The following is a 24,905-nucleotide window of genomic DNA, read 5'->3' on the forward strand; positions in this document are numbered from 1 at the left end:
ATGGCATGGCAGCTTAAACAGGCCCTGGTCACATTGTCACACCATTTCTATAAGTTTATAGGTACCTTAAATACCAGCAAAAATACAGTGTCATTTGGACAGCCTTAGGGGGGTTGGTGGGACTCTTGTGAGTATCTCAAGGAGACACAAGGCCTGACGATATTTTACAGGCATATAGCATCTGCACATAAACTATGTTCACAAACAGGCAAAACCTGCTTTTAAAAGTGAAATGCTAATAGCCCTGTTTTTAGAGCTGCCTCAATGCACCCGTGCAGACGTTTGTCGCTACAGAATCCACTGTGACAGCATCACTTGATTACTGTGTACGGTATTAGATGTGGCTTAGTGATTCAAGTGTTTACATACAGTGGAGTGATTCATAAGCAATGAATTCAATGTTCAGAAGCAACTTGGGATGGCAAAGCCTATGGAGATTCTTTTAGGCGTGTTTTAGAGTACAGCACTTGTATGTTAACAAGCTGATGGGGAGAGGCTTGAGACTTATAACTGGAAAATTGGATTGACTGTGCTGTTGTGAAAATGAGAAATCATTGTTCAGTTCATAGATTTACCAGAGGATATTTGCTTTGCTGGCAAGTCAGAAGAAACTTAAGAAATCTATTGTTACTGGCTACAGGGAGCAATAATCTCACTTAAACAAGGGAGTAGAAATTAAAGGCTTTAGATATGCCACATAGCTCTTCTCTGTATGAAGTAATTATTGCACATCATCATGCACATGGCTGCGTGGGTCTAGAGGGATCCTGCTCTAAAACAAGCATCTCTTGTGGCTGTCCTTGTTTGTTTGTGGGATGTTTTAATAATATCATTGTGGTACTAGTCTTCTCCCAGCTGGTAATTCAGCCCATCTGTTAGGTTTTAGGGGGATTTTGGGGAAGATTGGCTTCTTAACTGGAAAAATAAGGTGGATGTTTCAGGAACCTGTGATGAGCATATGTCCTCTTCTTTTTCACATGCTGAACTTTTTAGAAAGGCTATGTGATAAACATCCTTTTGGAAAAAAGTAATGCCTCTCTTCCCAAGTGACTTTGGGTTTCTAATCTATATGTGTCCCTGCTGTTTGTACACTCATACACTGTGTATTCCAGTCAAGATATTAAAAATGTTGGTGGTTTTGAGAGCCAAAATACTTAGGAAATCCACTTTGTAAGGAAATCTACTTTGTAAGACTAAGTAGAAAGTAGATTTTCAAACATTCCTGAACTCCAAAAATCAGTCTGTGTGCAAGTGTCTTATTTAAGCAACCAAGAGCTCATGGCACATCAGCCCCATGTCATGGTCATTGGCCATTGTCAGGTAGCACGTACAGAGAGTGGTTCTGGAGATGGTGTGTCTGTGGTTGCCACGTATTGGAGTGTCACTTCATAGTGAGGTTTCAGTTATAAATAGTTTATCCAAGATTAGTCATTGTATGTAAAAGGAAGCAGAGTTGTTATGGATTCAAACAGATGTCAGGTCTCAGATGGATATAGCTGTTTCTAATGGTCCCTTCCTCACATGCTTGCACTCTGCGTGGCTGGGTCTGTCTGAGCCAGGTCACATTACCAGTAATGTAGGGCTCTTTATTAACAAAAGCATTTTAAAGAATCAACTTGAATAGAAAATCATGAGGCTTTTTGTGGGTGCTTTACTGTTTGCCTCATAAGTGGCTCTCTATAGTCAGAAAAGTAATTTGGTGCTTCCTTGTTTGTTTCAGCGATTTTTGGGTGAGAATAAATACAGAAAGTATTTCTTTTCTTTTTGATGATGGGGCGAATTCCATCATCTTTCTGACAATCATGTGACATTTTTTAAACATTAGATTCATGTAATATCAAAAATGCTCCAAGACCAAAAATGAGATCGTAAACCCATTGAAGCTAAGGGAGGGACATGTAGAATTTACAGGTTTTCAGGCAAACGCACAAATTAACTATATTATAGTAAAATTAAATGCAAGTAATCTGAGTAACTAAATGAAATAAATAATTGGGAAGGTTAGGCTGTCCTAACCTAGAAGATCGAAGGCCATAGACTATACAAGAGGCTTGTTTCATTAATGTAGAATCATAGAGTAGTTTGGGTTGGAAAAGACTTTAAGATCATCTAGTTCCAACCCCCTGCCACGGGCAGAGACACCTTCCACTAGAGCAGGTTGCTCCAAGCCCCATCCAACTTGGCCTTGAACACTGCGAGGGATGGGGCAGCCACAGCTTCTCTGGGCACCCTGTGCCAGTGCCTCACCACCAGAAGCGAGGAACTTCTGCCTTATATCCAACCTGAACTTCCCCTGTTTCAATTTAAACCCATCACCCCTTGCCCTATCGCTACAGTCCCTGATGAAGAGTCCCTCTCCAGCATCCTTGTAGCCCCCTTCAGACACTGGAAGCTGCTCTGATGTCTCCACACAGCTTCTCTTCTCCAGGCTGAACAGCCCCCATTTTCTCAGCCTGTCTTCATACGGGAGGTGCTCCAGCCCCTGATCATCCTCGTGGCCTCCTCTGGACTTTCTCCAAGAGCTCCATGTCCTTCTTATATTTAGGACACCAGAACTGCACACAGTGCTGCAAGTGGGGTCTCACGAGAGCAGAGGGGCAGGATCACCTCCTTCAACTTCAAATGTTCTAAAATAAGCTGTACTGTACCTATGTGTGGAGCAATCTACAGGCCGTGTGTTTCTCACAGCTGCCGAATTCAGCTAGATGAGAAAAATAAGCCTGTTACGTGCACAGAGGTGACTGGGCTTGCTGCTCTCCTCTACGTGCTGGGAAGCATCCTCAAATTGCTCAGATAATGATAATAATAAAGCCATTAAGCATGTGGCTGCCCCAGGCAAATTCCTGTTCTGCTTGCGGGGTAGCTTTGGCCCTGACAAGGGGAACATGCTGTTCTCTCTATTATTGTATTTTCTTTTATCACACTGGAGTGTCTCCAGAAGGTTGTGCTTATTCACTCCTTTTGTCCCTGATGTCCACTGCTTCACTTCCTGAGGCAGGATTGAGTCTAATTCCTCTTTTCTTGGCAGAGAGCAGAGAAGTGTTTGCTAAGCAAGGCAGTTTAAGCTAATATTTCAACTGAGAGGTTTTCAACATACTTTTTTTCTCCTCTCCCAACGTGTGTCTTGCAACCAAATTATAATAGTGCCAGGTCTTTCTTACTGTGTTGACAGCCTCAAGGACCAAACATTTGATCTGTTCCTGTGTTAATAACATCCCCCAGCAGACTGTTTGAGGAAATCTCAACCTGCTGGTGACCAGGTGATGCCCATGAAGCTGCTGGAGCCAGGGTATGTGGAGCGATCTTGTACCTGCTTTTGGTCTCACGACCAGAATAGGGAGAGCAAGTAGCCCAGCTCCTGCTGTTGGTCCCAGAAGGAATAACCTCTCTTTCCGTACCAGGTGTGAGCCAACTCTTTTAACTCTTTTTAAGAGGTTCTGCTGTGATTTGATAAACCTGGTGTCCAGTTTCCATGGCTTGAAGGTGCTGATGCTGCTCTGGGTTCCCACCAGCTCCACGTGTGAGTTTTGGCACTGAGGCTTCTGTGAGCATCCCTGCTCCTTTTTCTTTTTTTTTTAGAACTGTTTGTGGTCCTAGTGACTGTGTGACTAAGTGGGAAGTCTGCTTTTGCTGCGTGTCTCACTTTTTCTCTGCAGGGAAGGTTTAATGGGTTTTCATGGTTAGTCACAGACATTCACTAAAGATGCTCCATAAAATTGCGCGTGTCTATTGGAATAAAGATGCAAGAGTCTATTGTGTGACTGTTGCCATGATTTCAAAGTCTGGGATGGGTTACAAGGTTATATTCAGAGTATCTTGTGCTCCTGCCATCCATTGCTAATTAAACTTATTTGAGCTGTCTTTTAGAGATTAATTTAATCAATAAGGATATTATTACTACTTCGGTGGTATCATTTGTACAAATTGTCACTTGAAGAAAGCAATTAACTGGGAATGCTCATTAGCTGATCCATCCCCCACCTTATTTGTGTAGTAAGAATCGATTATTGAATTCATTAAGAAAAGCACATTTCAGGGATCCCTTTGAGGTTTAATGACTGACTTAAGCTACTCTTTACTATGAACGTTAAATTGTCTGAAGTTTGGTTGGATCTTTTAAAACTGTTTCCAGAGGAAAAGCAGAGCATGTCCTCCTAATATCACAGATTCTTCCCTCCCAAATCTGTCATCTAGATTCAACAGGCCAGATTTTGGTGCTGCCAAAGCAGCGGTTGTGTACATGGAGCAGGTAGAGTTGCATCCGTGTGCACAGAAGCAGTAAGGGAATATGGAGCTTTAAAAATCCAGTGGGTACAATGAGGGCATTGAGCATATTGTTGTTAGCGGTGATTTCTTTAATAATCAGACTGTCATCCTGCAGCCACCTAGGCACAGAAAGTGCACTGACAGTGACATTGATCCTCTCCCAGAGGGTACCATGCCTGTGTACACTTCAGTCTTCCAGAAACCCTTAAAATAGATTAAATAGCATTTTAATGGTACAAATCTCTTGTGTGCATTTCATCCATGAAGGAGCCCATTTTGTTTGTATGAGCATGATTATTCATGTGCCGAAATACTGAGAGGGTCAGGCAGGAAAAGAAACAGGAAAGCCGTCAAATAGGAATGTTTAAATTCCACAGGGGAGCTTGACTCTTTTTGCATTCAGAAAATCAAATCCTCCTCCTGCATACATTTGCCATAAAATTATGGCTGTATCTTTTTGTTAAGAAGAAAACAGTGAGGGTATTTAGGGCAAACAATTCTTATGGTATCCGTGGCTTTGTTGCGGCTGAGGAGAGGGATGGGCAGGCTATATCCAGCCCTATAGGAGGCAGAAAATCCCTCTTGGTGCTGGGTGGGAGCAGAGGCGGGATGTCAGGGCAAGGCTCTGAGTCACGAGAAAGATGTTTTGATTTTATATCCTCTCTGTTTGTAATAGTAACACCAGCACAGGCTGGTTTTCCCATTCCAACTGGGAACACAGGCTCTGATGCAGATACCCTGTGTCTTTATATGACATTGTGCACGTCTCTAAAACGGAGACTGAAAGACATGAGCGTAATGGGGAGCACGTAAATACCATTGTTATGCCAGATTTATGTCTGGGTTTCTACTTGTATGAACCTAATATCTATATAGTTAGTGCCTGTCATCAAAATACCCCTGGTTAGGGTGGAATTTCTTTTATAATGTCAACCAAACACGCAGGCATCTAATATCAGGTGTCACGTTTTGACTCTGCGATGAGTGTTACTGCTGTCATGCGAAATGCTGTCTTGCCAGGGCTTTTTGTTTCAGCATCTTCAAATGTCTCTCTCCCTCTCAGTTCTCTGATTAATACATTAAAGTCTGGGCGCAAAGCAGAGATAGCTGATGGTTGGCACCACCTGAAATCCCTTTTTAACCACCCTGTCCATCAGTGTCTGGGTGTGAATTCCAGTGTCCCTCCAGTGCTGTCACGTCTGCCAGCTTCACCAGCACCAGCATGGGTAGGAAATGGGAGATCTGTGATAAAGTGTTGTTCCATTTTTTATCATTTTGAAAAATAGGTAGCTGAAAAGCACGTAATTTATTCATCAGGCTTTAGGAGGCTTGTGAGGGTTCACTGAGATTGAGTAGTTAGGTTTGAAACAAGCTTCTCAGGATGCACAAGGGGTTTTTATCCCCCTCTGCACCCAGCTTTGCTGAGATGAATTAGTCAGGGAATTACACATAAGGCAGCGAAGGGCTTTTGTTTTTAGGAAGTGTAGGAATAAATCAGCCCAGACCTCTGAGGGAAGGAGTTTGAGGAGCACAGGGTTTGCTGTGAGATGCCTTCCAGCTTTATATTGTGGTTGGTTGTAGGAGATGTTGGCGCATCTGCTTGCAAGGAAGGAGAGAACACGCCTTTGAGTAGTTGAAGGCTTTGGGGTAGAATCACCAGCTGCCCATTGATTATCTGGGGAGTATGTACTGTTCAAATATCCTCTCTTTTGATATTTCTGAGAATTTACACTGAGGAACTGCAATCTTCGCAAAGCTGTTCAGATGCAGATGATGCAGAATCAGTGTCGGTGCTGGGGGATGCTTGAATGGGGCTGTTGGCAGGAGGGGAAGGGGATGAAAAGCTGGGCTCACCTATCAAGGAAAGAAATTTGGGAGTTAGAATCATAGACCGGTTTGGGTTGGAAGGGACCTTAAAGCTCATCCAGTTCCAACCCCCTGCCCCAGGCAGGGACACCTTCCACTAGAGCAGGTTGCTCCAAGCCCCACCTAACCTGGCCTTGAACACTGCCAGGGATGGGGCAGCCACAGCTTCTCTGGGCACCCTGTGCCAGCATGTCACCACCCTCAGGTTAAAGCATGACCCAGTTGGTAAAGTTGGGGGCTAATCTGTAGTGAAAGCAACAGGGGAACCACTAAAGCCCAGGGAAGTATTCTTTAACAAACATAAGAGTTACCATTAGCCCAGCTTGCTCTGCAGGACAAAGCTGTGTGGGGATGGATCACACCTCCTTCTTCTATCTCAGGCACAGAAAGCTTCCCTGTGTAGCATGGAGCATCTGTAGCAGCAGTGGGCTTGATCACTGACCTGCCTGTGGCCTGCCAAGAGCCGAGACACTGCTGTGATTTAGGAAACATTAAAAGACCCACAACCCAGACTGGCCAACAGTTTAAACTCAAGACCAGCTTTTAAAAAGAATGTTATCATTCAGGCACCAAAATCCACTTAGAAATTGGTGCTTAAGGCTGTTTCTAAATATAAAACTCAGGTTAACTTGGAACAAAATAAGAGGCAAAGCAGGAATGACCTTGGAAAAGGTCTTAGAAATAGAGCTTTAGAAATAGTGGTGCATTGGTTATACATTACCATCGTGTACAGCCACAGTCTGTTTATTTGTACCTATATCCCTGTTAGAGAAGTTGATTTTACTCTTCAGAGTGTTTGTTGTGTGGTTGGAAGAAATATTTGCAACCCCTGAACAATATCCAATCACTGCCTGCATTTATTTTAAGAGCAGGAATCAGTACAAGTATGAATTCAGATCCATGTTTGGCATTTTAGTTGTCAGCTCACTATTTACTGTAGGTGCTTGAAGATGCTTTATAAGAAGCTCTGGTGTAGTTTTCCAAACTGGTAAATTGCTTTTCATCACAACCCCCTCTATGGAAATGGAGCTGTGTTTTGATTATGTCTAAACAGGCTGTAACCTCTGCGCTGGGAGCCAGGGAGCAGCTCCGTTTGCTCCTGCTGTGCCTGGGTGGTTTATAGCTGCCCCTCCTTGGGAAGGGAAATCGCAGGCACAGAGCTCCCGTCTCTCTCTTTCCTCTTGATAGAAAATGATTTGTCATCCCTGCCTGTTACACTGACGGAGGGGGACGGGTAGAGGAGGGGGATGGAGCTGCTGTTTTCACCCCAGTTGATTCTAGTGTTTTCACTGACAAGTTGGTTTTCATGCCAGGAGGATACTCATCATCTTTGCTGGGAAGCGTGATAACTCTTGCCGTGCAATAGGCCATGTATTGCGGCTGAGATTCAGTGGTGGATGAAGAAATCCATTTTAGGGCTCAGCCGTGTCTTATCTTCACTTCAAACTCTGGCAGGTGTCAGCTTTGTGCTGATTTTTCACAGGATCAATGCCTCTAGCAGGCAGTGGTTTGGAATCTGCCAGACATTGGTTAACACGCTGGACCACGCTGGGGGTGTTGGCCAATGAGAAACTGAACATGACCCCAGCTGTGTGCTCTCGCAGCCCAAAACCACCCATGTCCTGGGCTGCATCAAAAGGAGTGTGAGCAGCAGGTCGAAGGAGGTGATCCTGTCCCTCTGCTCTGCCATGTTATTATGGCTGTTGGGATAAAAGATAGCAAATACGAGGCACATACATGGTCTTCTGTGACACTTGCACCATTCTGGGCTCTGGTCGAGATGTTTTGCAAGATGGATTTTGGGTACCTGGCAGTTTGATGCTCAGGCAATGGTTTCCCTTCATCTCTAACCCCAGAGATACCCCCAGTGCCTCCCCATGCAGCACTTGCATCCAGCCAGCCCTTGCTGTTGTGGGGAAGACTCAAGAGGCTTTCCCGTAACAGGAGGCATTTCTTGGCTGGGCAGGGCTGCCACAGCACACTAAAATATGGGGTCCAGATTGCATCTTAGGAGTACATCAAGAGGCATTGTAAGGGCTGTGTGGGCCAGAGGTTTGTTGTGCTGATGTTCACCAGAGGCTGGTGTGTCTGGGAAGCGAAGGAGTTGGCATAGGTGGTGTCAGCACAGCCATGCTTTGATTCTCACCCTCCGTGTTCTTGCAGGGAAATAAATTACTTAAGTCCTCTTGAACAGCAGCGATGGGTATGAGCAGCTGAAGTATGAGCAGCCTTCTACTGCAAGGCACACTGGTTTGCTGCTTTATTAGCCCTCTGGGTCCTGCTGAGTGGAAGCAGCACTGGGACATCCCTTCCCACCCCTGTTGCTGGGCCATGGTCACGTTTCCAGCACTGAGCACTCATTAATGTGGGGATGATGCATGAGCTGGAGAGGTCCTGGCTCTCCAAGTGCCTGGCAGCTGCAATTTGGTCAGAAATTGCTGAGATGTAGCAAAATTAGGCCCCCTGAAAGCTGGTTTTATAGCATCACTCCCTGGAGGACAACTGTCCTTTAAAGTGTTTCTGGGTGTCTGAAGCAATAACTCTTAGAAATCTGCTTTCTCCTTTCACTCTTCACTCTACAAGGTGAGCAGCAGCACATTTACTCGGTGCGTGTGCCTACAATGTCTGGGATATAAATTACCCTATAAAACAAAAAACAGGCTTGTGTCTTCCTAAAAACCAACTCCAAGCCAAACTGAACTTTGTCTCCTTATAAAAAAGCACACTTGGGAAATGCCAAGAGAAAATTTGACGTGAAATTACACACCAATAAATGAGGCTCATAATAAACCGAGATGAAGAATGAGGTTCCCATTATATTCATAATGCTTTCTGAAAGCTCCCTGTTCATCATGACTGCAAAGGCAAGGTTATTTTTTTTTTTTTTTTGTCTTTTCATCTGTCCTTTCTTATGAGGAGGCTGACTTGTGATGTGCTTGCTGGGGCTGTGGGACACAGGTCTCTTCCCTACCTCATCTAGAGCCACAAAGTTGATTTTATCACTCGTGGCCTCTGGTCCTCGAGGCAGGACAGTAGCCTCAGACCTGGGAGTGCTCCTGCCTTGTAATCACTGAGCATTGGGGTTTTTCAGAGATAACTCTCTTCTGTGGCTATGGATTTCTCCAAGGCTTGAGGCTGGTTCCAGGTGAAGACGTAATCAGTGCCGTTACACTCCTATGATTTTCAACCAAAAAGCTTGTAGTTAGAAATTCCCAACCAGCTCTTACTTTGTTCAGTGTCTCTGTAAGGCTTTGCAGTCACCCATTCTCAAGGACTTTCAGGTCAAACCCATTCATTTTGGCAAGCAAATCCACTATTTTCCGAGAGCCTCTGCTGCAGTTGCAGCCTCGGCTCTGGGAAGTGTTCAAGCCGTGTTTCTTTCCCATCTGAACTCCTCAGATGGAATGAAAAGGCAGCTGACAGCCTGATGGTGATGGCAAGAAACAGACTGACTGCATTTCCCTATGTATGTCCATCCCAGCTCTGCTGAGTCAGCAGAAATTTCTAGCAGCAGTAACAGTTCTCATGACCAAATGCTGTCCCCGTCCTGTAGCAACATCAGCTTCACTCCCAGATTAACGCAGGCCTTTTTCCCCTGCCTCCTGCACTTTCCCTTCATGCATCCTAGTTTTACTGGAGGACCCTGCACTTCCTGCTTGAACATCTGAATCCTTCTGAGACTGGTATCCAACTCTAGCATTGCTTTGTAGCGCTTTCTTTTATTTCAGCATATGGACAGCTTTGATGGACTGTGCCACGTTACAGTCAGCCGTTCCTCCAAGAAATTCAGCCCAGTGTGGTTGTGTGTCAGTCACCTGCCTCCTGACCTTTTGCTTTTTGGCGTCCTGGGTGTGATTTGCTGTTGTGCTGTCGCAAGCAGTGAGTACAAAGCAGATGTGAAACACTTAATAAGAATGTTAACACTTGGTACGCAATCATGCCCTGCTCTGAAGCTTTGCAGAAGGCTCACCACCCTCACAGGGAAGAACTTCTGCCTAAGAGCTCGTCTCAATCTCCCCTCTGTCAGGTTAAAGCCATTCCCCCTTGTCCTGTCCCTACATCCCCTTGTCAAAAGCCCCTCTCCAGCTTTCTTGTTGGCCTCTTTTACGTGCTTGAGCTCACTTTGCCTGGTTTAGCTTGTTCATGTAGCTTTTGTATATGTGAAGCTTGATTGGGGTAGGAATTGCATCTCATGTGTTTGGAAAAGGTGTTGGCATCTTTGGACTTTACCAGGATTAGTGACAGTTATAAGTAGTATCAGCTTGTTCAGTCATCATCTTAAACTAGTTGGCTCACTTCTTCCATAGCTTTTTCAGTACCAGCAGATTTGAGTGACTGCTTCAGTGTGACAAGGAGGAGAAAATTCCCAGCAAAATTCAGTGGAAGCTAATAATCTACCTCCTTCCTGGAAAATCTTCTCTTTCCTTTAGTGACTAGCAAGAGGCTGCTGCTGATCACGTCTCTTGACGTGATATCACTTGAGACTTGCCCTGTACATCATTTTGAATAGCAGTGGAAATAACTAGACATGATTTATGTTTCCCAGTGCATTTATCCTTCATCTAGTGTGTCCTTGTGCTACTCAGTGGAGACTGCAGAGGTGGTGCTCTGTGGGACTCATTCTGAACAGCATTCCCAGTCGGAGCTCCCTGGAAAGTGAATGCTGTCACAGCAGTGAACTTTCCGGCTTCCCTGTGGTGCGTTTGTTATTCGCAGCAAGGCTGCAGCCTTGTAGATGATCTAATCACTATGATCACCACTGCCATAATGCAGGAAAGGTAGTTAACCCCAGTAACACTGCATGAAGCTTTCATTCATCTCCTTGGCTGTAGGGTTGTCTCAGGAGTCCCATGGCAAGGGAAAATGTTGCAGGTTGACCTCTGCAGCATGGGCTGTCCCCTGCTATGGTGGTGTGAAGCTGTCAGCCGAGTCCCTTCCTCAAATTGAGTAAGAGTTCAGGTGGTTGACCAAAACTGCCTTGGGTTTGACTAAAAGCTCAACCACTAATGTATTTGATACCGTGGAACTGAAGTATATATTAGGCTTTTTCCTGCACTTAGGATAGCAGCCTTCTATTATCTGAAGGAGGCCTCCAAGAATGCTGGAGAGGGACTCTTCATCGGAGACTCTAGCAATAGGTCAAGGGGGAATGGGTTTAAACTTAAAAAGAGGAAGTTCAGGTTAGATATAAGGCATCAGTTCTTCCCTGTGAGGGTGCTGAGGCACTGGCACAGGGTGCCCAGAGAAGCTGTGGCTGCCCATCCCTGGCAGTGTTCAAGGCCAGGTTGGACACAGGGGCTTGGAGCAACCTGGTGTAGTGGAAGGTGTCCCTGCCTGGGGCAGGGGTTTGGAACTGGATGAGCTTTAAGGTCCTTTCTAACCCAAACCATTCTATGATTTTATGATCTTAGCAATATTTTCCGCATCGTGTCTTCCCTGCACCAGTTAGGGTTGGAAGGTGGTGAGGCAGATCAGAGAATGAAATGAAATTTCACCTTTGCCTGCCCAGGCTGTGATCCAGCAGAGCACTTAACCTTCAAGCACCTGGGCAGTCCTCTTAATTTCTGTGGCATTATGGCACCTGCCTAAGTGTAAGTGCGGCTTAAGTGCTTTTCTGGGTTGAGGCCTCTCAAACTAAACTTGAGCCATAAGGGTTAATATTTTCAAACCAGAGTTTTTCACTGAAGAAGGTGTTTGTCATCCTCCTTTGCCCCCTCCAAACAGTTTTCCCATTTTATGAGCTAATTAACTCATGTAGCTTTAAAATACAATTGCATCCTTCTTGGGTTTTGTCATGTGTCACCACCTTCTAGAGAGTTATTATGTCTTATTTGCACAGGAAAATACTGGCAGAACACACCAGGGAGAAAGCCAACCTGTTCGTTGCATAAATTTATACCTAAAGCTTCAATAAGAAACCCATTATTTCATATTCATCTACAGACACAAAATATATATTAATTAACTAAAGTACTGCTGGTGGGTATATGCAAATGGAGTGGCATCAGTCAAGCCAAGATCACCTTTTTCTTTTGCATTTTGACTTTATTAAGAAATCCTGACTGCGGTTCCTTAATATTACATCTGTGCCTCGAAGCTCAGTGCTGTGACCAAAAAGAGAATCAGAATTTCCTAGTGCTGCAGAAACTGACGCAAATAATGCAGCTTTGTAATGAAGAATTCATGTGTAATCCCAGAGAGGAGATAACTGTCTAGATCTGCCTTAGGCACAAAGAACCAGAGTTTATTTTTGTAGAAGGGACTTCATTCTGTCAACACAACGGAGTTAAATTGGGAGAGACAATTAGGTATAAATTTACATTTGGACTAAATATATCAAACTTAGTATGTAAAATAGGAGGTTTAAATCCATAGCTCTGCTTTTCCAAGACACAACACGATAGCAAAAAAAGCAGTAGGTAACAAAGGATTTCCCACGCTGGCTGGCAAAGTGCTCACTTTAGGAGGAAGATGATCTCTCAGTGTTGTCACCCTCCTTGTCACTCCCTGGGATGGCAGCCGGCAGGACACCAGGTCGAGCAGCACCTCCAAAGTGCCTCACTTCTCGCCAGCGGCACTGGGGATGCTCCTGGGACACCAGCTCTTAAATGCTTTAGGTCTTTGCCCAGTGTCTTGCACATCCCTGTCCTGCACATCTCCCATTCCAGGGGAGGTGGGTACCTCTGTGCTGGAGAAACTTTGGTAATGAGCAGTCTTACCGCTGACCTGTTCAGCTCAGCAGCCTGCTTCCAGTATCTCTTCTATCTTATTTGTTGCTTTGGTGTCATTCAGGAATTGATTGTGCTCAGGGCCTATCAGTGTTTTTATAATTGCTTCTGAGGATGCATTTTGTTTGCTTTCCAAATGAAAGATCTAAGCTCGATATTAGCCAGGACTGTGGGTAGGTGCTGTAGCCTTTAGTGTTTCAGAAGAGCTAGCATGAGCATTGCTGGCAAAGACATGGTGAATGGTAAAGAAACTCCTTACTATGTGGTCTGTTCCATCCAGAGATTTTGATCCACCCACCAAAGGAAGGTAACTGATATCCTTTTGCTTATGGGGTTCTGTAGCACAGATGTGTCTGCTAAGCCAAGCGCTCTGTATGCTCCCTGGGCCTGCCCATTCTGTCCCTGGAGCTCTGGATGGAGAGAATTGGTCTAAATCTCTGGGTTGAAACATCCCTCTGATTTTCCTTGGATCCCCTGTGCTGGCAGGACACATTCCCCTCTTACCAATGCCCTCTAAGCAGCCCTGAACTCCAAGAGAGTAAATCTAAAACCACACCTGAGGCTCAGCTCTGGCCCCTCTGTTCAGTCTGGTTTGGTTGGCTTTGCCAGCTGTAGAGCTACAAACACAACTTAAGTTTGCATCCAGTGTTTCCTCTGCTTCCTGGGATTTTAGGTTTAAAACCATATAAATATACACAGTTACATCTGTTTTCTATTCAGAATTTTAGCTGTGGCCATTTGTACTTGAAACTTGGTGTGGTTTGCAAAAAGCCTATGTTCCTGGTTGGATTTTGTCCAAGGATCAGGAACTTGGGCTTTGGCTGTGAGTATTTAAAACCCCATTCCTATAGCTTTGGTTTCTGCTCAGCAACCTCCTGGAACATCTCCCTGTTGGTTTTGGCAAGCTTTGTTTTCTCTTTATCTGTACTTACTCCGGTGGCATCTCCAGTGGGTGCTTGGAGGTAGTGGGTCACAAGAGATGACACACACTGGGGAGGGTTTCAACCACATTTCTAGTCCAAGCTCATCACAGCTGCTGAGTCATTCCCTGTAGTTTTCTTGCATCTCTGCTGCCCAGAAAGGAAGGAACTGCTGCCCAGCCTTGGGGCTGTTGATGTGCCATGGTGGTAGGTCACCTTCTGCTTGCTCCTCGGCTGCCCATTCATCCACCATCCTCTTAGGGCAGTGGCATCGCTTCCCCACTGCTTTACTTTGACGCAGGCATGTACAGCCTCTCCTACTGACCGTACCTGCTTTACTTGGACTTGACCTCTTGGCCAAGAGTTTGCTGAACCCCCATGTCTCCTTGCAGGGCTCCCATGTTGCCTGAAGAAACATCTCCATGTGCTTCTCTAAGGCCATGGAACAAAAGCTTCAAAATTCAGAAGGTGTAAAAATCATTAAGAAAACAAACCTGTTTGATCCCTGCCTCAGAGGTCTCAGTTCCGCAGATCTGGAGGAGCTGCAGGAGCAGCATACAGACCTTTCTAAGCAAGGCAATTCAATGGTAATTTTTGCTGACAGTCAGAAATCAGCCAAGTGAACCATTCTAAAAGCCTTTCAGAACTGTTCATTTACATCATCTGCTGCTTTTGTCAGATACACGGAAGAATGTCTTGTCATGTCTTTTGTCTCATTTTTACAAGAGTTATGTTGTCTATTTAGATTATATTACAGGAGCAAACAGTTGTTCAGAGATTATCGTTTGTATGATACAAGGAGAACATTCAAGAACAGTAACAGGATGGTTACTTCAGCTGAAACTGACATTAAATGTATATTTTTTTCCTAATGTATAAGTTTAACAGTAACTGAAACTGCATCCTGTGTTGACTGTGGTCCCCAGAGCATGGACGAGCTCATGGAGGAGGATTTCTGGTGAGCAAAGTGTGCTATTTGGTTTGCCCACATGAGGCGAGGGACCAGAGGCAAGTTTGGTTTAGTGTGTTTAGAAGTCTCTTTGTGGAGCAGGTTTTGCTGTTCTGGTATGTTGTTGGTTTAAATGAACTGGTGATGTGGAAACGTGTCCCCCTGATGACAGGCAGGACAGGAGCCACATGCTCTGGAGGAAGGTCAGGAGTGTCCTGCTGTGACCACAGCTCCCTTGAGAGGGAAACACTTCTGACAAAAACATGTATCGATGGGGAGGAAGATGAAGCAGATGTGCCTGTCTCATTCGTGTCTTCCATGTCTCCAAAAGCTGCTGCTCATGGTAGAGATTTACACGGCAAGCCAGGGAGCTCAGCTGTATATTCTGCTGCGATTTCAGCTGGAAAGTGCCTCTTGTTTCTAAACCCTGTTGTATTTAAAAACATGTACAGCAACTGTAAACTTGTTCAGCCTGGAGACGAGAAGGCTCCGGGGAGACCTTAGAGCAGCTCCCAGTGCCTAAGGGGCCTACAAGAAATCTGGAAAGGGACTTTTGACGAGGGCCTATAGAGACAGGACAAGGGGGAATGGCTTTAACCTGCCAGAGAGGAGACTGAGGGTTGAGATGAGCTCTTAGGCAGAAGTTCTTCCCTGTGAGGGTGCTGAGGCGCTGGCACAGGGTGCCCAGAGAAGCTGTGGCTGCCCCATCCCTGGCAGTGTTCAAGGCCAGGTTGGACACAGTGGCTTGGAGCAACCTGCTCTAGTGGAAGGTGTCCCTTCCAACCCAAACCAGTCTGGGATTCTGTGATTCCATGAACTCTATTTTCATTTGTGAGGGACACCAAATCACTCCTCTCCTCCCCTCTTCCCAGCATCTTTCTAAATTAAATAGAGAACCACTTACCTAAAAACTGGGGAAACACGTGCCTGGGCTGCTTTGGTTTCATTAGGTCTGGGAAGTGGTGTGGCAGTCTGCATGTTTAACGGATTTGCTTGGCTCTTTCTGTGACATGTATAAAGGGAAAAATGTGTTTATTGGCATCAAATTTAGAAGACCTGTAACGCTTAAGAAGGAGATATGTTCAGTGCTTCTGAAAACGTGATATGAAATGGAGGATTATCATGTTTGCTCTCTTTGCAGAAGTTCTCTCAGTTTTACTGACCAGGCTTCCACGATGTGGTTATAATCCAAGTCCTAAAAAACTGAATGCATAATAAAATACCTATGGCATGTCATCATTTTTGGTTATATTACTGTAACTGGTACATATATCTAAAGGCAATCATGGCTATGGAGGAGGGAGGAGGATACAGAGAGAGCTGTAAATTTCTTTAGACATTGAAACATCTGAAGGAGGAACTATAATGGTAATATACAATAAACCTTTTTTTTATCTTCTCATAAAATTCTATCTCTTCCTTTTTCTCTAAAGTTGATCTGACTTCCAGTATGCAGCTTTCAGAAATAAATCGATGATTAACTAAACAACAGGTATTCATAAAACTCCTTGGTTTATAGCAGCATTTGAAGTAGTGCACGGTACGTGCTTTTCAAGCAGATATACACACCTCAGGTACATTACTGGAAGTGTAGATAAATGAATAGTTATATCTGGTAGAGGTTGTGTTCAGTCAGTACTTATCCTGCTGGTGTAAATTCATGTAGGTTTATGGAGGAAGACCAGCAGTATGGTTTTTATAGCTGCAGGAGGCCTGGCCCAAGGCTGAAGATATCCAGGCGTTGCATTGAGGGAATGATATTGCTTCTGCAGACTCTTTATGGCTTAAGAGCACATCTCAAGAAGTGCAAATGAGATTTTTTTTTTTTTCCTGGTTTTCCATATTTCAGTTCCAGTTAAGAGGAAGTCCTAGGGCATTTTGGGACCGGCTGCTTTCATTACTGGAAAGCATCGCTGTAAAGGAAAAAAGAGAACTCTATTCTAAATGAGCAGCTTGTACTAGCTTCGTCTCGTTGAAAGCATTTAGCTCTTGGCAAATGTGTATCATGTAAATAGAATAGACTGTAAAGAATATCTGATAATGTCAGTGGAAGAGCATGAAAAGCCCATTGTGCAAATGCTCTTGGTAATCACCTGCAAGGGTCTGTGGCTCTCAGAAGAAAACAGACAGGCAGGTTTCTGTGTTAGAATTGCTTCAGAGGCATTTGGTACTTTAAATGTAGAAGCAGTGTTGCAACTGACCCACATTTGATGTAGGGTTGTAGGTGCCCCACTGATTTCTCTGCCAATATCCATCCTTTGCTTTATGAAACTCCATCTTCTGCATGGGGAGTTGGGGATTGGTGTTACAGTGGCTCGTCGTGGGCAGCTTCTGAAAACATTGTGTCAGTGGCAACAAAAACAGGGATTTATCAGGAAAGGAGCTGAGAAGAAAAGCAAGGACATTGCTGTGGCTCCCCACACCCTGGCTGCTCTGTAGCTCCAAGACCTCAGTCTCAGAAATCATTTTGAGTTGGATACGGTTCAGAGGAGGGCAGTGAGGGTAATGGAGGGGTACGAAAGGGCTCCTGCACGGGCAAGTGCTCAGTGGAGAGGGCATTTGGAGCCTGGATGGAGGAGGAGGATGTGGGAAGACTACAAAATCAGAAGTGCCCCAGGGCAAGCAAATGGAGAGTTGCTTTTTCTTGGGCCATTCCATTTGGACACGTACTGGAGGGAGCACAAAGGCATTTGAAAATGCCAAAGCAGATGCTTCTTCAGAGTGTGTATGCACACTTGGCTGCTGCTGCAAGTTCACTTCTTCAAGAAATTCCTGGATTAATTAATGGATGAAAAATCCACTGAGGGCTGTTAAACTTAGAGGGACTGCCCTGGCTCTAAACATCACCCAGAGCTCTGCCCTAGGCCAGGATGAGCTCTGGGGCAGCAGCACTACTCGTTTCTCCTCTTCACCAAGCACTGGCTGTTGGCTGCATCCGGTTCACTTCTCAAAAACCTAGGCCTGAGGATGGCTGAAGGAGAAGGGAGGACTCCTGAATGTTGTCTCTGCTCAATTTATTAGTCTCTTCTGTCCCACCTATTTCCATCTCTAAAAAGAGATGCACACAAAAGAGATGTACCTCGGACACGTCTGGCTGTGGCCATGTGATACTGCGGGTGGTGATGCTGCAACTCAGGGCTTCTTGGTGGAAGGGTCTCCTCATTCATCTCTTGCTGAAAAATCCAGGAGGGAGATGTGTGTCCTTTATAATGCAAAGAAAGAGTTGGGTGCTGGGAGTGATTCATCCTGCTTAAGTTTAATTCCTGCCGTGGGAGTTTGGATAAATGCCTTAGGCAGGATGGACTACATTTGGAATTGCTGAGAGGAGAGGCATCTCCCAGTCCTTATTTCACCTCTGTGTGGCCTTACTTCACAGCTCATGTGTGTTTATAGAACAACTCTGGGAAAGCCATAAAGCACAGAAGATGCACACAAGTTTACAGCAAGTGATTTCCAAGTCGTTTCTGCACCCTGCCGCCAGCTAAATCATAATATGTAGGGGAAGCGCTCAGGAAGGATTTCTTCTGACAGAGCAAATCAGCTCAAAATCTCCTTGCAGGAGGAGGTTAAGCACAGCAGACCCAGATCTGTCAAAACTGCACTCATTTCATCATCAAGGCAGACAGTGTCTTCTCTTCTGCTGGTAGGAGAGTGGTATTTGTTAACCCTTTACCCCTTCCTTTCTCAATCCATGTCCTTTAATCACCTGTTAATCAGATTAGCGTGCCTGACTTCATCCTCCTCGTTCCTGCTGCACTTCTCAGCCCATCCCAGCCAGTTAAAAGTCAGAATTGGCAGATATTACAGATTTTTCTATTTGATTTTTTTCCTGCTGTTGCTCCTCATTTGACCCTTCCTTGTACATCACTAGTAGAGATGCTCAAAGATTCTGTTTCCTTTTGCACGGGTGCTGCATTTGGCACTCCTGTTCTGCAGCAAGGGCTGATGTGTCAGTGCTTTCCTTTTAAACCACTTCAGGGAGTTTTAGATGGGCCATAAAATGTGTGCTAATCTGAAAGCTGATGTGCAGGTAGCGGGGACATGCACGCTGGCATTGATGAGTTGTAGAGATGAAGCTGTCAGAACAGACATCTCAAATGTGTTTTCTGGCACTGCTGTTATTGCCAAAAATTGGGGTTTTTTTGCACATGAACAGTATGTTAGAAAGAAGACAAGTAGAATCAATGCATCAGCGGAGCTTAGGTGAAAAAAAATCACTGCAGGAAGCATTTATACTCTCAAGAAGAGCAGCTTTGAGAAATTGTCCCCAACTCAGAAAAGATGTTTCTCGTCTAAGAGTGATGGAAACATTGCTTTAAGATAAGAAAAAGGACAAGTATTGAGAATGCTTTAAGTGTAGTGCAACAGCTGATATCTAAGAGGCCCGGGGCTGGGTCAAGGGGAGACAGGTCTCAGCGGCCTTAATGCCAGCAATACATGAAAAGTCTGAAGCTAGCAAACATGACACCATGGACCTGAACTATCAATGTCAAATGGTTCCTGCCTTCCAGCAAGCAACGTGACAGTCAAGCCACTTATCTTAAATACTTACTAGCACACTGTGTAAGAGCCAGGCACTTCACACCTTAGAGAACTGATTGCCGCTGCTTCCTTGTTTATTACGTCAAATGTAAGTTTTAACTTTCTAATACTCATCCAGTGCTGGAACATCACAGAATCATAGACTGGTTTCAGTCTATGATTCACTCCTTTTTGGTAAGGACCTTAAGGCTCATCCAGTTCCAACCCCCTGCCATGGGCAGGGACACCTTCCACTAGAGCAGGTTGCTCCAAGCCCCTGTGTCCAACCTGGCCTTGAACACTGCCAGGGATGGGGCAGCCACAGCTTCTCTGGGCACCCTGTGCCAGCGCCTCAGCACCCTCACAGGGAAGAACTTCTTCCTAAGAGCTCATCTCAGTCTCCTCTCTGGCAGGTTAAAGCCATTCTCCTGTGTCCAAAGTCCCTCTCCGGATTGCTTGTCGGCCCCTTTAGGTGTGCCTGTGTCTTATCCTGTGCCATACTGTTTGGTGACCTGTTTTGGATAACTAGCTTTGGCCGTGGTCTGGCAGGGAGTGTTTTGGGATTGCCCCATGCAGGGCTCTGCCTGTAGAAGTCTCATTCCCAGACGGTCATTATCTACTTTTTCCTATCTGTATCAGTTTCTTTGAAAGGTAATGCTATTTAAAGGCAACAGATGTTCACTCCAAGCCTGTACAAATATAAAACATACTTCATGACACCCTGCCTTGCAGTTCCTGCGCGTTGCATAGGAGTTGCTGTTTAACTTATGGTGGTATCCTAGAAGTGGCATGATCATCTCTTAAAGAGGTGAGCTAAAATTACTTCCTTATCAACATGTGCAGGGCAGCAGGTAATAACTAAAGTTACTACGAAATGCCTATTTTTCTGCTCTCATGCTTTTCAAACTGATCAACACGAAATTCCCTGTAGGCAGAAAATGGCAACTCCTTAGTGTTAGCTAAGGGGAAATGTTAAAACACAAAATAGAGTAAACCCACCTGGGTTTATGAGGTTTGCAAGCATAAAAAGGCAGTCTTTCTTTATTCAGGTATTTTCCTGTTTCTCTTTGTTACCATCACAGTAGGTGGAAATTTGCTGTTGAAATGGGTTGTGGTAGTGGCCTTCTGCTGGTTGTGGTATAAATGTTTCCAACAAATTGAGTTGCCTTGGTCTGATCTCAGGGTCTTTGGAAGATGTGCAATCCTGCCCACTCACAGTATGGGAAATAATCCCTTTGGATGAGGATGATTTAAAAGAGTGTTTGAAAATGTATTTTCCTGGAGTGTTTCATCGGATGTCTGTTTTGGTAATTGCTGCTGCTTTGAAGCAATGCTTGTGGATGCCATCTGAGTCAAAACCAGAGACTCGATACTGTTGCACCACATCCCATGGTTAAGGTGGGTGTCATTGCAAGGAGCACTAGACTATCGGAATACTGTCCTCAGGGAAGGGGTGGATTCTCCAGCATTGGACACTGTTAAGATTGGGCTGCACAGGGTGCTGGGACATCTGCTCTAGGTCATGCTTTGCCTAGAAAGGTTGGATCAGCTGATCCTTGAGGTCCCTTCCAACCTGGTGCTCTATGATGATGATGATTCTATTTCAAACCAGTGAGTATGAGCATTACAGGCTGATACCTCTGTGACCTGTGAATATCTGGGACCATGTGGTCCAGCAAACATTGTGCATTATAAAATAGGTCTGAGGGGGAAGCACAGCAAACTGGCAGTGCGAGGGGTGGCCACAGCCTGTGGTGCAGTGTATGTAATCTGGGGCAGTGCATTACTTAAACCTCTTGCTGCTGTGGACCAAGTGGCTCCTGGTGTTTTTCTGCCAACACTTTGCTTAATCTCCAGGGAAGGCAGGTTGCTAATTGAGGAGCTGTGTGCTGTGTATTCACCCTGTGCTCTGATTTATGTGTGCTGCTATTGGAATACATATTCATGACACCTTTTGCATAAAGTAAAGCAAATTATTGTTGTGAAAATATATAGGGCAAGAATTCCTTCAATTTGTTACCTCCTGAAGTGTCTCTTGTGATTCGAATGAAATGCAAAGTGGAGGGTTTGGGTTTGCATTAGGCTGAAAGGGAAGCGGGGGGGGGGACACACATAATTTAGAGAGATGTCCTTTAGTGAAAGGGATGTGGAGGATTAACAAATGCTGACAGGCCCTGTTGTTCACACTCAGATGCATCCCCAGATCACTCTATCAATGTAGGACATCAATTAGATTATTATCAGTTATAGTAACAAAGAGGTTATTGTGGTCATAGAATCAAAGAATCATAGAATGGTTTGTGTTGGAAGGGACCTTAAAGCTCATCCAGTCCCAACCCCCTGCCACGGGCAGGGACACCTTCCACCGGACCAGGTTGATCCAAGCCCCGTCCAGCCTGGCCTTGAACACTGCCAGGGATGGAGCATTCACAACTTCTCTGGGCAACCTGTGCCTGTGTCAGCGCCTCACCACGCTCGCAGGGAAGAACTTCTTCCTTATAGCTAACCTGAACTTCCCCTCTTTAAGTTTAAACCCATCACCCCTTGTCCTGTCGCTGCAGTCCCTGATGAAGAGTCCCTCTCCTTGTAGCCCCCTTCAGATACTGGAATTTGCTCTGAGGTCTCCACGCAGCTTCTCTTCTCCAGGCTGAACAGCCACAATTTTCTCAGCCTGGCTCCATACGGGAGGTGCTTCAGCCGCTGACCATCCTCATGGACTCCTCTGGACTTGCTCCAAGAGCTCCATGTTGTTCTCATGTTGAGGACACCAGAACTGCACACAGTGCTGCAAGTGGGATCTCATGAGAGCCAAGTAGAGGGGCAGGATCACCTCCCTCAACCTGCTGCTCACGCTCTGGGGATGCAGCCCAGCACACGACAGGCTTCCTAGCTCAAGAGCACGCTGAAGCCAGGTCAGGGGGAGCTTTTCATCAACCAAGACCCCCAAGTCCTTCTGCTCATTCACGTGGCATAGGTATAGTGGGGGTTAACGTAGCTGCTAACATACCTGAAACCAGCTTTGCTGTTACCCACTGTCCGTCAAAAACATCACCACTTCCTATACTTTTGTTGGAACACGTTGTAGTGTTTGTACAGTGCCACTGCTTCAGGGCTCCTGCTGAACCCTGCAGCCTTTCCAGATGTTTGTATTAGTGTGCTCGTGTGGAAATGTTTGATTCACTTACAAAATATCAAAGTCTTTTGGCAATTCATAAGCAGAGAAGGTGGTTGAAATTGCCTGAACTGGATTAATTGCTCCGTGTGAGTTGTTTGCCCTGGCTTGAAACCGGCCACGGTGTCGATCAAGATGAGTTACTGGGATTTGGGTGACTTGTGCTGCCTTCTTTGAGTAACAGACCCTTGTCCTCCATCAACTGCTAGAATTGGGCAAAGCAACGAGGGTGAGGTGGTGTTTAGCAAGCGTGAGGATGATTTCTGATTAAATGTGAGCTTTTCGCATACTATGTAGATGAGATCTACCATTAAATTAATGCACTGTGAGCTCTAAATAATTACTTGAAGGAAAAAAAAGAGCTTGAAATGATGGATTTCAAGCATGCCGAGTGTTTCCTGAATGGAAGATAGGTTGCTACTGCTTCTCTCCTGGAGAGAAAAGTACTTTGAAAACCACTGAGCCTAGGTCTGTCTTGTGCAAATTCAACCTCCTTTCCTATTTGAATTATAAAATGATTCTGTTTGTTTTATACAACCATTCGATTGGCTTTGAGAAGGAACATGATGTTATTTACCGTGCTTTAGTCTTATACTTTAATCTGTTTTTTAGTAGCAGAACAAATTAACTGCTTTCTTCATCTCTAGTAAGAGTGCTCTGGTTCAGAGCCAGCTTAGCCTCAAAACAAAGGATGCTTTTAGTCACTGCATCTTCCCCAGCTCCCATCTTTAGTGGCTTGTTTTATTATTCTTCCTCTGATTTGAGATCAAAAGTGGATATGTTTAAAGCTATATATTTACAATATACTAGGCATTAAGCCCCTGAGAGCTAATGCAGTCTGGCTTTACGCAGCGTAGGGCACCGCGTGCTCCTCCCGATCAAATGCTGTGCCAGACTAAGGGTGTTCAGATACATGTGAAATCCTTTTAAGTGGTAAATGCTGCACAGACAACCAGATGCAGTAAGTGATTATTAATACTGGGAATTAGCATACTGGGAAATGAGAAAGCTGAAGAAAACTCCTCACCTTTTGGAGGTTGTGTTGTTGTGGAGCATGTTATCCAGTTAGACTAGACATTAGTTTCTTCCCCAAAAGGGTGGTTAGGCATTGGAACAGGCTGCCCAGGGCAGTGGTGGAGTCACAGACCCTGGAAATGTTCAAAAACCATGTAGATGAGGCCCTTAGTGACCATAGGTTAGTGGTGGCCTTGGCAGTGCTCGGGAACAGTTGGACTTGGTGAACTTAAAGGTCTTTTCCAACCTGGTTGATTCTATCCTGCAAGCTCAGAAAGAGTGAAAAAGCTGCTTTTCCCTTGGTAGGGAAGAGTATACCACTCTTAGCACAACTGGCAAAGAGAATACCAGAGTGTAGAAATGATGGTACTCATGACGATAGTAGTAATAATAGTAACATGAGTACTAAAGAGAGACGATTTTTGAGGAACAGTCTTTCTGGAGGCATCAGAGTCCTCTTCTGGCGAAGCTCCATCACTCGTGTAACAGAGATGCCCATGGTCTGGGAAATCAGGAAAAGTATCATCATTGGTAACCAAATCCCCTGTGTCCCTGGAATTTGGAGTAGAAGTGGTAGAGAGCTTTGGGGTGTTGCAGGTAGCTGGCTTTGGATGAAGCTTTCTAAGCAGATCCTGCTAGGAGAGATTTCATATCCTAGTAGCAGTGAAGTGCCCAAACAGTCATTTTCTTCTGCCACTGGCCAACATTATCACAAAAAAAAATACTATTTCCTCACTGGAAAACTGCTTATGAAAGCTTTGCCCAGACCTGATTATTTCCTGGTTCTTTGGAAAGGCTTTATAGAAAGATCATGCTTATAAATTCACTTGCATTTTTTCCCCTGCCTCCTTCACAGGGAAAACCTAAAATCACGAAGAAAATATGTATTTTTTTCTCAGTTTTCAGTTACAAATCACTGGATTTCATGTGTTTTCCCGCTTGTCGTGTTTACATATAGATTGTGCCATGTATAGGAAGGCATAATGATTTAAGGCTCAATAAAAAAGAGAATACAAAGCTCTTTGTTTCTTTAGGTATTTCTGTCTTGTGTTGAATTCAGGAGGAAACCGCTGGAAGCAGAGATCAGATCCCCCTATCCAAAAGGATAGTCTGACCTTAGTGAAGCTTCTCAGAAGTCAGAATAAACGTACTGTAAATTCTTACCCCCATTTTAGTTCACATCCTTTGTATCAATTGTAACATTTGCTTGGTAAAGCCAGACATAAAAATCCTGAAATAAAACCAGATGCTGTGGGAATTGTGTGAAATAGTTTCACTGGAGAGGGAGGGCACTTTGAATATTATTTTCCAGGCTATGAAATGGAAACCATTTTTAGAAAAGAAACTGTTTTTCCTAGTTATGAAGAAGAAAGGCAGAAGGCAGGGGCCTGTTTCAGTGCAGGTTTTGAGTGTTTCATTGAATTGGCTGCAGAGTTCCTTGGAAGAAAACTCTGAAACTTTCTCCATGT

The 24,905-nt window shown here is 44.8% G+C and overlaps 1 protein-coding gene across 1 annotated transcript in view; it reads left to right on the forward strand.

Moving 5' to 3' along the window:
• The window catches only part of GALNT17 (polypeptide N-acetylgalactosaminyltransferase 17), a 194,561-nt gene that overhangs the window by 121,024 nt on the left and 48,632 nt on the right, over positions 1–24,905 (forward strand).

The sequence above is a fragment of the Strigops habroptila genome (assembly GCF_004027225.2).
Source record: "Strigops habroptila isolate Jane chromosome 13 unlocalized genomic scaffold, bStrHab1.2.pri S16, whole genome shotgun sequence".
In the NCBI taxonomy this organism is placed as follows: Eukaryota; Metazoa; Chordata; class Aves; order Psittaciformes; family Psittacidae; genus Strigops; species Strigops habroptila.